The sequence below is a fragment of the Hetaerina americana genome, unplaced genomic scaffold (genome assembly GCF_022747635.1).
Source record: "Hetaerina americana unplaced genomic scaffold, ioHetAmer1.1.p SCAF_113, whole genome shotgun sequence".
In the NCBI taxonomy this organism is placed as follows: Eukaryota; Metazoa; Arthropoda; class Insecta; order Odonata; family Calopterygidae; genus Hetaerina; species Hetaerina americana.
This window is the reverse complement of record NW_027286215.1, coordinates 299,871-311,425: the sequence shown is the minus strand read 5'-3', so window position 1 is coordinate 311,425 and position 11,555 is coordinate 299,871. Positions and strand designations below refer to the sequence as shown.

General features: G+C 39.6%; 1 long non-coding RNA gene across 1 annotated transcript; it reads left to right on the top strand.

The window, feature by feature from the left end:
- Nucleotides 1-1,833: 1,833 nt before the first annotated feature.
- LOC139685455 (uncharacterized) lies at nucleotides 1,834-8,783 on the top strand. Its single transcript, XR_011700110.1, has 3 exons — nucleotides 1,834-1,863; nucleotides 2,823-3,004; nucleotides 8,718-8,783. It is a non-coding gene; the product is annotated as an uncharacterized lncRNA (long non-coding RNA).
- Nucleotides 8,784-11,555: the final 2,772 nt, after the last annotated feature.

Sequence of the window (11,555 nt, the reverse complement as noted above, 5' to 3'; positions counted from 1 at the left end):
TATTTATCCAATTGCATAGCGAGACGTCGCTCCTTCCCTTGATTTATTTCTCACATCCGCGTCACTTTAATCGAGTGCATTTATAAACATGTGCATATAAATACATGTATTTACTTTATTATTTATTCATTTCATTTATTTATTTCCTTCATATATTTTTAGCGCGAAGTGATGGCTGAAGTAAATTAATAGAGGGGAGAGGGTAAGTTTCCTTTAGCCATATAACACAAGACTTTTCCACCATGGGTAACCTTTTATAAAACAGAAGTGTGAGGGGTGTATGTGGAAAACGAATTCACAAAACATTTAGGAACATGGTCAATGCATGCTAAATACAATCACTCACATCCTCGTATTTGCGGAATGTCCAGGAAATTCAATGCCTTTTTCCCGCTCCGCAATTTTGGTTATGTTCCTTCTTTGCCGCTAATGTCCTTTTCTCAGCTTTGTACGCTTCTCCGAGATCATATAATCCCGCTCGAACTCTCAGGCCTCTGCAATAAGCTGAAAAAACAAGTGAGAAAAGCATCCAAACACAAATTGAAGGTTCTTTTAAAATCTCATTTCCTTCAAAGAGAATACATGTTCATGTAGTTAACAAGATGTCACGTTTTGCCATAAGCATCTTTTCTTTGCGCTCTAAGAATATTGCGTCGGAACTTTCTTCAATTTATACAACAGGCATCACCAAGGACGCTGAAACGAGGGACCCTTAACAGGCAGAGGGTCAGAAGCAAAAAGCACATAACAAAAGAATGAGAATTGGTGTTATCGCAGTCACTTCAAGGGCATGCATTGTACGGCCAGTATGAAACCCAAGCAAAGGAAAAAAGCCTGACAAAGGTAATATTTCGCATTTAAAGAAATTGTCCTAAGCCTCAGTTTTTCTTTAAATCATTTCGGTTGAATGTCGATATTCGGCCGTTTAATTCCCAAGTTATGTGCAGAGAAGAGGAGAGTTTGGTCCTGTTGTATTCAATTAGAAGAGTCCGTTTAGGCAAAACCTCGATTGGCAGCAGGAAGAGCCTCCAGGTTCGTAACATTGGATGCAGTTTTGGTACAACTTGGTGACGGATGGTTTAATCCCGGGAACGTGTGTTGTTTCGATTGCTAACTGGATACTCCTGATGTCCCAGGGATCGCAATGGTGACCTTCCCGAGTGTACCAGGCTTCTATGGCCGTAGTACGTTCCTAATTTCGCCAACGGATGTTTACAAAGTGTCTTCGACAATGGATGGCTAGTGTCCAGCCGAATATTTAATATCGCGTGCAGAACGACGATTCGGGCGGCCGAGAGTGAGTGCTTAATTTCGTGTGATCATGTCGTTAAGAAAGGCGGGTCATCTCAGTGTGCGTGTACTTACTCTGGCAAATATTAAGTAACCGTGATTGATTCAAGAGCGCTAGTCAGCAGGAGAGAGGTTTTCTTGTCGTTGGGAGCAAGGGAAAGGCAGAGATACCAGGATCTAATCCGATATTTCTCAGGTACGTAGGTCCCTGTGCCGTTGCGCGGCTCCACCGTGAAGCAGTCGGCGTCCTGAGATTGCTTGTGGGAGGGGCTAACTACATTCCCTGGCGCCATCTGGGTGTTGAAGAATTAAATATGGCGGGAAGCTGTATTCCGAAACAAAATTAATATTGAGTTTAAATATATTCATTTATAAAGGGAAAATAGTTTTGAAATTAGATATCCAAAATCATGATGGAAAGATTTTATGTATGTTTTGTTTACTTTTAAAAGTCTACATGATTGGCACATTTTCAAATTTAACGAATGACGTCATCCAACGGTTTTGGTCTCCCGCCATGCCTCCGATTCGCTAATCCGTTCAGTTGGTCCTGGGTCGTCGTTTGGGAAGGAGGTGAGTCCATGCTTGTTTAACATTCGAGCCTTTTACGATCAAGGTTGATTGCCTTATGTTAGGGGCTGCACTTGCGAAAAAGGGGGTGTAATTCTTTCTCTGCGAGAGAGTTTTATAATTATAAATGCGAAAACGATGGATACGTCAATTCCATCGTAATTATGGGACTTCTTTGGGGACTGATTTTTCGTACGATGGTGAGCAATTTATCCTTTTGAAGTTTGCTAGAGAAAAGTTAAAATTTATTAAAAATGTATAATGAACGGGAAGTAGTGCGATGCGATGCAGGCTGAGATAATGTGGTACGGGACGGTATGAAGCGTTTTAAATTTCCCTCAACAAGATTGCAGATTTTTTTAAACATAGCCAATATCTCAGCGTATTTTTTCTCCAAATGTAATGAAGCCTTGAATTTTTTGACTCTTCGTCATCTGCAGTCGGTCGTTCATTCGATATTTTTCATGTAGGTAATTATTTCTTCGAACAGTAGCCATCACATCTAATTGCACCTTGCTCTCATACCAATTAAACGAGCAATCTAAAATACTTATGAAACTCGAAAGACCCGGATCTTTACGCCCGCGAGAGCAAAGGCCCAGGTCACGAGGTGCTGAGAGTTCTCGAGAGCCTTTGGCCCCATTTTACTATGGGTCCGTCTGACTCAGGCCGCCGTTGGAAACTCGTTTTTGGTAAAAAACTGCCGTTTTGATGACGTTGGATTAGGTGTTTCGAACACTCACCATAAGGTTACTGACTGTCAAAAAGATAGATTACTTGTGCAAAAGTTTAGATGTTAAATTACTTGCAAGTATTTCAGTCGAAAAAGTAACGGTATAATATGCAAAAAACGGAGTCTATCATTCAATGTCGTAATGACTAGGTATTCTTTTATTGTCGAAAGTGTATTCTTCTGAATTCAAAGAATACTTTGAAAATGAAAGCTTTTGAATTATTTACAGTGATACGATCGTTGTTACGTAAAAAGAATTCCCTGAGACAGGAGTACTGCTACATTGCTATGGGATAAAGAGATTGTACAGTGTTATGAGGGGTGTATTGAGGAACACGTCTGGAGGTGCAAGAAGGAAATAATGATTCCGAGGGAATGGAACTTCGGAGATTACAACGGATTGGAATAATTGTAAGTTGACACTTCTTACCTGAATCTCCCAAAATTTATTAATGAAATCCATTGATGACCCTGTTAAAGACGACCACGTCGGATTGACCTCTTTCGTGGAGGGCAAGATTTCACTTTCGCTCTCTTCCTCGTTCTTTCCTATTCCTCGAGATATGTAAACTCCATCCATTTGCTTTAGTTCCTCCTAATGGCATCCAGCTTCAAACTTTGCCTTAGCCTTATCATTGCGGTTTATATTTTTGAGTAATGGGATTTGAAGTTGCGAAAATATATTCAGCGAGGTTCTACTTATCAAAAGCTGTTATTTTTTGGAGGGCGAATCTTCTTAGGGATTACCTAATGGGTTTCGTAGGATGATTGGGTCTATGAAACTACTATATGTCCAATGCTTTGATGAGCAGTTACCCCTCTTGCCGCTTAGGCTGGTGATTCCCGTCTGTTCATACTAAGCTTGCAGTTTTATTTTGTACAATGAAGGTCTTGGACGGATAATGTTTCGTTTTAAATGGTGAAAAATCAAGGTTCCACAACCGATGCGATAATCCTTAGTCTCATAGTACCCTGGCGATACTTTCTAAATGAGGGTATACTTTCGACAGCCAAGCTTGTTATTCTATTTCCTCGCCATATTTCGCCAATAGGCTTCACATGAATTCAATTGCCTTCTAGGTCCACTTATTCCCCGAATACGTCTCGCCCAGGAGAGTAATTACTAGGTGAGGATAGGCCTAATTATTAAGTCGAATCTAGACTTTCTATTTCGTTATAATAGAAGAGGTAGGTAATCGCTAGGGAATTACTATTATTCCCAATTATTTTCAAAATGAACTTATTTTTAATTAATCTCTAAACAGTATTTCTTGAAACAGCGTTGAACACCAACTGATTAGACTAACTTTTCCCGACAACTACCGTCGTGTTATTATACTATTGCTTCGTAGAAAAATAAACGTATCTTTCATAAATGCACAGGAATAACCCCATTAACGTAGGGGAGGAATGAAAGAGATCCGTCGAAAATAACCTCGGGAGAGTCTGAAGTGACTTCGACTGCATTACAGTTGACCCCTTATTAGACTACCCTTACTGGGTGACCATCCATATGTTAATTCTGTTCTGGATATTTCAGCTGTGTCATACTTCGGTAGATTTTTGAGTAGTTTACCTGGAATTATTTCGTGAAAAACTTTCATAAAGCGTGTCGCCAAAATCGCCTCCACCGGGATGTTTTTTTCTCCCGAATTCAATAAAGGGGTAGTTTTAAACAACAATTTGTGTCTCAGGATTTATCTTTTGGGGAAACCTGCTTGGTTTTCACTAACTCAAGGTATCTTGTAAGCCACCCCTTGGGTACGTTACAGGGAGGAATACACGCCTGCGCGAGAGTTTGTTTCAGGGGTGTTGGAAGGCCATACTTCAAAAGACACAAAATCCCTTCCCCTCACCCCCCCCCCCCCCTATAAGGCCCTCTGACTACGTTAGAACGGATACAGATTTCTTAAGTCATTACTGTTCTATATTTAATCTAATTAGTTTTACGTATACCACATCTTTTGCCGCTGTAGGTGGAATCCAATTATCCCATTGAATATTTACGTTAAAGAGGCATGTTTCCTATGCATGGATAATGCTATCTCGTATCTTGCGATTTAACGATGGCCCCCTGTAAGTTATCCCAATCCTGGGCCTCTGATAATTTTGATTCGCTTCTCAGTTTATCAAAGCATATCATCTTCTAAGAACCAAGTTAGTTCATTTTAACATCTTAAAACAATTATCAACAAGTCGCAAGTCGTAAGATTTGTTCGCCGTCACATCCACCACCCCCGGCACTTCATGCGGTCGAAAATGTTTTCCTCAACCAATGACAGTCAAATTCCATGGCATTAATTTTATTTCCAACCCGCATCGGCTTTCTAATATTGACATTATTTTTACGAAACTTCACTCATAGTTTTTTATTACACGTGCTATTCGTAATATTGTTTTTGTGAACGGGTTATTCTCAATGTAGATATATTTACGCGTAAATGCACAGAAAAATATCTGGTTTCGCACCCAAAAGGCAGCTTATTTTAAGATTTCACAACTAAGATTATAGCTAAGAGTTAACCATCAGGAGTAATATTGCAATGAGTGTCTTATCCATTATAAATCTTTAAAAATTAGTCTGGGGTTTAGTATTGACCCCCCGTCCAACACACCCTAGCGGTGGCTTGCAGAGTACATAAATGAAATAAATTACGTCACTTGCAACCATTGAAGGGCCTCGGCTCGTTCTTTCGAATTCATTCTTCACTATGTTAGGCAATATCGACATCTGCCTAGTGCCGACTACAGTCAACCACGCTTGGGGTGTATGGCAGAGGATGACTACACACCTGGCATTCGACAATATTTGCAAGAAACATTTACTTCTAGTTTACAACTACTCATGTTTCATTGGAGATTTGAGAAATAATTGAAGTGCTTTAGATCATGTTAACTTTAGGTCTCTGCGTAATGGTGCAATTCTTCTGGTGGTGGTAACACCCTATCCCTTCCACCACGACAAGACAAGTCCATTTGGAGGGCCTTTTCCCTAAAATTTTATTTATTTATTTATTTGAAAACATTTTTCACTTACATCAGTAGCGCCAAATAAGAGGGAAAAATATGTAACAGACATGAAAAAGGACAAAAGGCAATAACAGCATAACAATAAACAATGAGGCTTAAAAAGGATGGATAGCGGGAGTGAGTGAATTAAGATGGGAAGAGAGGCAAAATAAAGATGAGAGCTTGGTGAGAGAGAGTCTAGGAATAGGCAGATGGAGTAGGGAGTGGGTGGATTGAGTTGTATCCTGAAGTTGAAGAAAGAGAGCAGTTCCGGACAAATCAATAATCGATATTAGGGTGTTGTGGAGGGGTTTTGACGAAGAATTTTCAAGGGTTAAAGTTAAGCTTCCAGGCATCAGATAAGGAAATTTAATGTAAGGAGGGTTGAAGGTTAATACAGTTAGCAGTGTTATTAACTTGCCTGTAAATCTTGATTAACAGCGTAGAGAAGTGTATGGACCTCGGAGGAGAGGAGACTGGAAGGAAGATCATTAACGAATAAATTGAAATGATATGGCCCAAGGACACTGCCCTGGGGAACCACAGACATGACAGAAGACCAAGAGGAAGAAGCATCCGAGAGTATCACATGCTGGGTTCTGTGGGTGAGAAAGCTAGAGAGAAGGCTTAGGAACATACCATGAATGCCGAACTGTTGGCTGAGGTTATGATGGAAGAGCTGATGATGCAGTGCATGGAAAGCCTTGGAGAAGTCAAGGTAGATGGCATCAAGTTAACTTGAATTGTCTATTGCCATGACAGCATGGGGCTAAAAGACAGCGAGATTTGCAGGCATGATCTGCCTGGGAGGACACCATGCTGCTGGGAAGATAAAAACGGAGAGGTGAAATATCCTGTTGGGAATAATACGTTCAGAAATGAAGGACTGGACTGGAAGCAATGAGATAGGGCGATAGTTTAAAACATCATTCTTTGGACCCGTTTTACATATCGGAATGATATTAGTGCATTTCCATTGAGGAGGGAAGGTTCATAGGGGAAAACAGTAATTATAAAAGATGGCTAAAGTTTGTTAACGGGCTGAAGCACCATTGCGAATGAATTTAGGGCTGAGAGCATCTAGGCCAGGTGAGCGGTGGGGGCGTATTTTGCATAGGTACTGGAAAAATTCCCGGGAGTCTCTCTGTAAGTGGAATAGGAAATGGTTTATTTTAGGAAGGAGGGAATGGACAGAGGTTAGAAGAAAGCTGTAGGCCATCGGAAAAGAATATTAGAAAGGTAGTTAAAATATAAAATTGACAGTTAATATTTCTTTACCATATCTTTTAAATTGCATTTGCTCCAATATTAAATATTTTAAAACACAATGCATTGAAAAGAACCTCGCATTTTAAAATTTAAAAAGAAAGTAAACATTTAAAAGATTTGTTGTCTCAGGCGTAACTTTGTGGAATTTGCATAACATATTGAAATGTAATGAAATAATTGACTTTGTAATTCCACACACTTTATTTAAAAACACACGACCCAGGTTTCGACGTTGAACGTCATCATCAGGTGGTCCTCATAGAAGCACGCTGGCTATATATACCTTCTGATCATAGGAGGGGGGGGTTGGTCAGAGAGGGAGGTCGGAGGGGTAAAAAAGGTTACAATGTAGCTGGGAAGAAAAGAGAATTACATTTTTGATTTAGAAGAGTGGTAGGTCTAGGAGTGGGGAGTGGGAGGGATACAAAATTTCGTTGGCAAGATCATCTTTCCAACGGACACATTTCAAAATTTCTAACTGCTCCAAAGCATCGAGCCTTTGACCTTTTTCTTCAAAATGAATAATTTTTGTCACAAAGTCACTTTTGTGATCACTTTCGATGAGGTGTTTTGCAAAGAGGGATGTTATGTTCTTATTTTTTACACATGTTTGGTGTTCTTTAATCCTTTCTTTAAATTTCCGTCCTGTTTGTCCAATATACTTTGTGCTACAATCCGAGCACTTTAACTCATACACTCCACTCCTCTCGTTTTCGGGGACTTTGTCTTTAGTGTGAGAGATCAGGTTCTTAAGGCATGAACGACTGTAAAAGGCACATTTAATTTTTTCTTTAGGTAAACTTTTAATTACTTTTTGAGAAATAGTCCCAAGATATAGTATTCTCCGCCATTTGGCAGTGGGATCTTTTACATGTTCGGGGTTGTAAATGTGGCTTAAGGCTATTTTTGTAAGTTTATTCCGGTAAAGTTTATTTATTAGATCTTCTGAATACCCATTGTTTACTGCTAACGTTTTAATTACATTAAGTTCCTTATTTACATTGAATTTTGACATAGGGATAGCGGTCAAACGGTGGATCATTGCATGAAATGCCGAAAGCTTTTGGGTGAAGCAATGCCTTGAAGAGGAATTAATTAATTGGTCTGTATACATTTCTTTCCTAAAAATGGAATACTGTAACCCATCTTTGTCTTTAGAAATGGATAGGTCGAGGAAATTCAGGGAACCTTTTTCCTCTTTTTCACACGTGAATTGTACATTAGAATTGATAGAATTTAGATGTGCTAGAAACTGATCTAGTTGCCTATCAGAACCTGTCCACACACAGAAGACATCGTCTACATATCTTAACCAACAAAATACATTATTAATGAGAGGGTAGGCTGAGGAGAACAAAACTTTTTCAAAATTGTCCATATACATATCGGCCAGGAGTGGGGACAAGGGCGAGCCCATGGCTAAACCATTGGGTTGTTGGAAATAGGTACCATTAAAAATGAAATAATTTTGGGAAACACACGTCTTAAGTAATGCACAAAGTTCACTTATAACTGTTACACATTCAGCTTGTTACACAAACAGCTACATTGTAACCTTTTTTACCCCTCCGACCTCCCTCTCTGACCAACCCCCCCCTCCTATGATCAGAAGGTATATATAGCCAGCGTGCTTCTATGAGGACCACCTGATGATGACGTTCAACGTCGAAACCTGGGTCGTGTGTTTTTAAATAAAGTGTGTGGAATTACAAAGTCAATTATTTCATTACATTTCAATATTTAAAAGATTTACTTTAAAAATAATGCACATAGAATCAAATTATATATTTTTTTGAATTTTTGAATTAATCAACACATATTATCCTATATTCTTACCCTATCGCAGGATGCAGAGGAATGGATCCAAGGAAGAAGGAAAACACAAGAAAAATAGATTGAAATTAAAAATTGGGGTGAAGAGAATCTAATAATGATGCATTATGTTTCAGCTGGTGTGCATGCCATGGGTATAACATTTAAAGAGAAAGGTATGATAACATTTCTGGCAATGCATAGTGATGATATCTTCATAGCAAGAAGAAGAAGGGGTACTTCTAATACTCCCATGCTCAGCTGAAGGACATCAAAAGATGAACTGTAAATAGAAAGTGTTGAGTACTGGTATAAGGGTAAGACGTTTTCTAAAACCAAGCCACGGTTCCATTGCATAAAATTTCTATGTTAATTATAAGGTATCAAAAGGTGGACTGTAAACTAAAACAGTTCAGTTATCGCTATAAAAGCAAGGTGCTTTTATAATACCAAGCCATGGTTCGGTTGGATATATATTCTATGTTCAGTTAAAAGTTATCAAAAGGTGGACTGTATATAAAAACAGTTAAGTTGTGATACAAAAAGCAAGGTACTATTAATCCAATACACAATTCTGTTGTACACTGCTCTGAATGATTGCTCCTTGCTCTTCTATCACATGGATTGGAGTTTGACTTATGGTCGTTCACCCAATCATGTGATTGTCAAGGGAGTTTCGATTGTTGGAACCACTCACATCCAAGGTATTTATTTTATGCACTAATCCGCTCTCTTACAGGCATCATGGCATCAGTCCACCAAGAATCAAATGAAGAAAGAAAAGAACAAATCTTAATGGAGAATGGACCAACCACAACAAGCAGCGAGGATGTAGTTTTAGATTTGGACCATTAGGGTCGAAATAGATTGCGATTAAGGTTAGGCGAATTCGTGCGATTAGTTTTAATTATTTCATGTGGGTGTTTCTGAATGAATGATCCCCTCTCTTCTATCGCATGGGTGGGAGGTCGCCTTATGGTCGTTCTCCCAATCATGTGATTGTCGAGGGAGTCTCGATTGTTGGAACCACTCACATCCAAGGTATTTATTGTATGCACTAATCCGCTCTCTTACAGGCATCATGGCATCAGTCCACCAAGAATCAAATGAAGAAAGAAAAGGACAAATCTTAATGGAGAATGGACCTTCCACATCAAGCAGCGAGGATGTAGTTTTAGATTTGGACCATTAGGGTCGAAATAGATTGCGATTAAGGTTAGGTGTATTCGTGCGATTAGTTTTAATTATTTCATGTGGGTGTTTCTGAATGATTGAGCCTTGCTCTTCTATCGCATGGGTGGGAGGTTGCCTTTTGGTCGTTCTCCCAATCATGTGATTGTCGAGGGAGTTTCGATTGTTGGAACCACTCACATCCAAGGTATTTACTTTATGCACTAATCCGCTCTCTTACAGGCATCATGGCATCAGTCCACAAAGAATCAAATGAAGAAAGAAAAGGACAAATCTTAATGGAGAATGGACCAACCACAACAAGCAGCGAGGATGTAGTTTTAGATTTGGACCATTAGGGTCGAAATAGATTGCGATTAAGGTTAGGCGTATTCGTGCGATTAGTTTTAATTATTTCATGTGGGTGTTTCTGAATGAATGATCCCCTCTCTTCTATCGCATGGGTGGGAGGTCGCCTTATGGTCGTTCTCCCAATCATGTGATTGTCGAGGGAGTCTCGATTGTTGGAACCACTCACATCCAAGGTATTTATTTTATGCACTAATCCGCTCTCTTACAGGCATCTTGGCATCAGTCCACCAAGAATCAAATGAAGAAAGAAAAGGACAAATCTTAATGGAGAATGGACCAACCACAACAAGCAGCGAGGATGTAGTTTTAGATTTGGACCATTAGGGTCGAAATAGATTGCGATTAAGGTTAGGCGTATTGGTGCGATTAGTTTTAATTATTTCATGTGGGTGTTTCTGAATGATTGATCCTTGCTCTTCTATCGCATGCGTGGGAGGTCGCCCTTTGGTCGTTCTCCCAAGCATGTGATTGTCGAGGGAGTTTCGATTGTTGGAACCACTCACATCCAAGGTATTTATTTTATGCACTAATCCGCTCTCTTACAGGCATCATGGCATAAGTCCACCAAGATAAAAATGAAGAAAGAAAAGGACAAATCTTAATGGAGAATGGTCCTACCACAACAAGCAGCGAGGATGTAGTTTTAGATTTGGAACCTTAGGGTCGAAATAGATTGCGATTAAGGTTAGGCGTATTGGTGCGATTAGTTTTAATTATTTCATGTGGGTGTTTCTGAATGATTGATCCTTGCTCTTCTATCGCATGGGTGGGAGGTCGCCTTTGGGTCGTTCTCCCAAGCATGTGATTGTCGAGGGAGTTTCGATTGTTGGAACCAGTCACATCCAAGGTATTTATTTTATGCACTAATACGCTCTCTTACAGGCATCAAGGCATCAGTCCACCAAGAATCAAATGAAGAAGGAAAAGGACAAATCTTAATGGAGAATGGACCTACCACAAAAAACAGCAAGGATGTACTTTTAGATTTGGACCATTAGGGTCGAAATAGATTGCGATTAAGGTAAGGCGTACTCGTGCGATTAGTTTTAATTATTTCATGCGGGTGTTTCTGAATGATTGATCCTTGCTCTTCTATCACATGAATTGGAGGTTGACTTATGGTCCTTCTCCCAATCATGTGACTGTCGAGGGAGTTTCGATTGTTGGAACCACTCACATCCAAGGTATTTATTGTATGCACTAATCCGCTCTCTTACAGGTATCATGGCATCAGTCCACCAAGAATCAAAAGAAGAAAGAAAAGGACAAATCTTAATGGAGAATGGACCTACCACAAAAAACAGCGAGGATGTAGTTTTAGATTTGACCA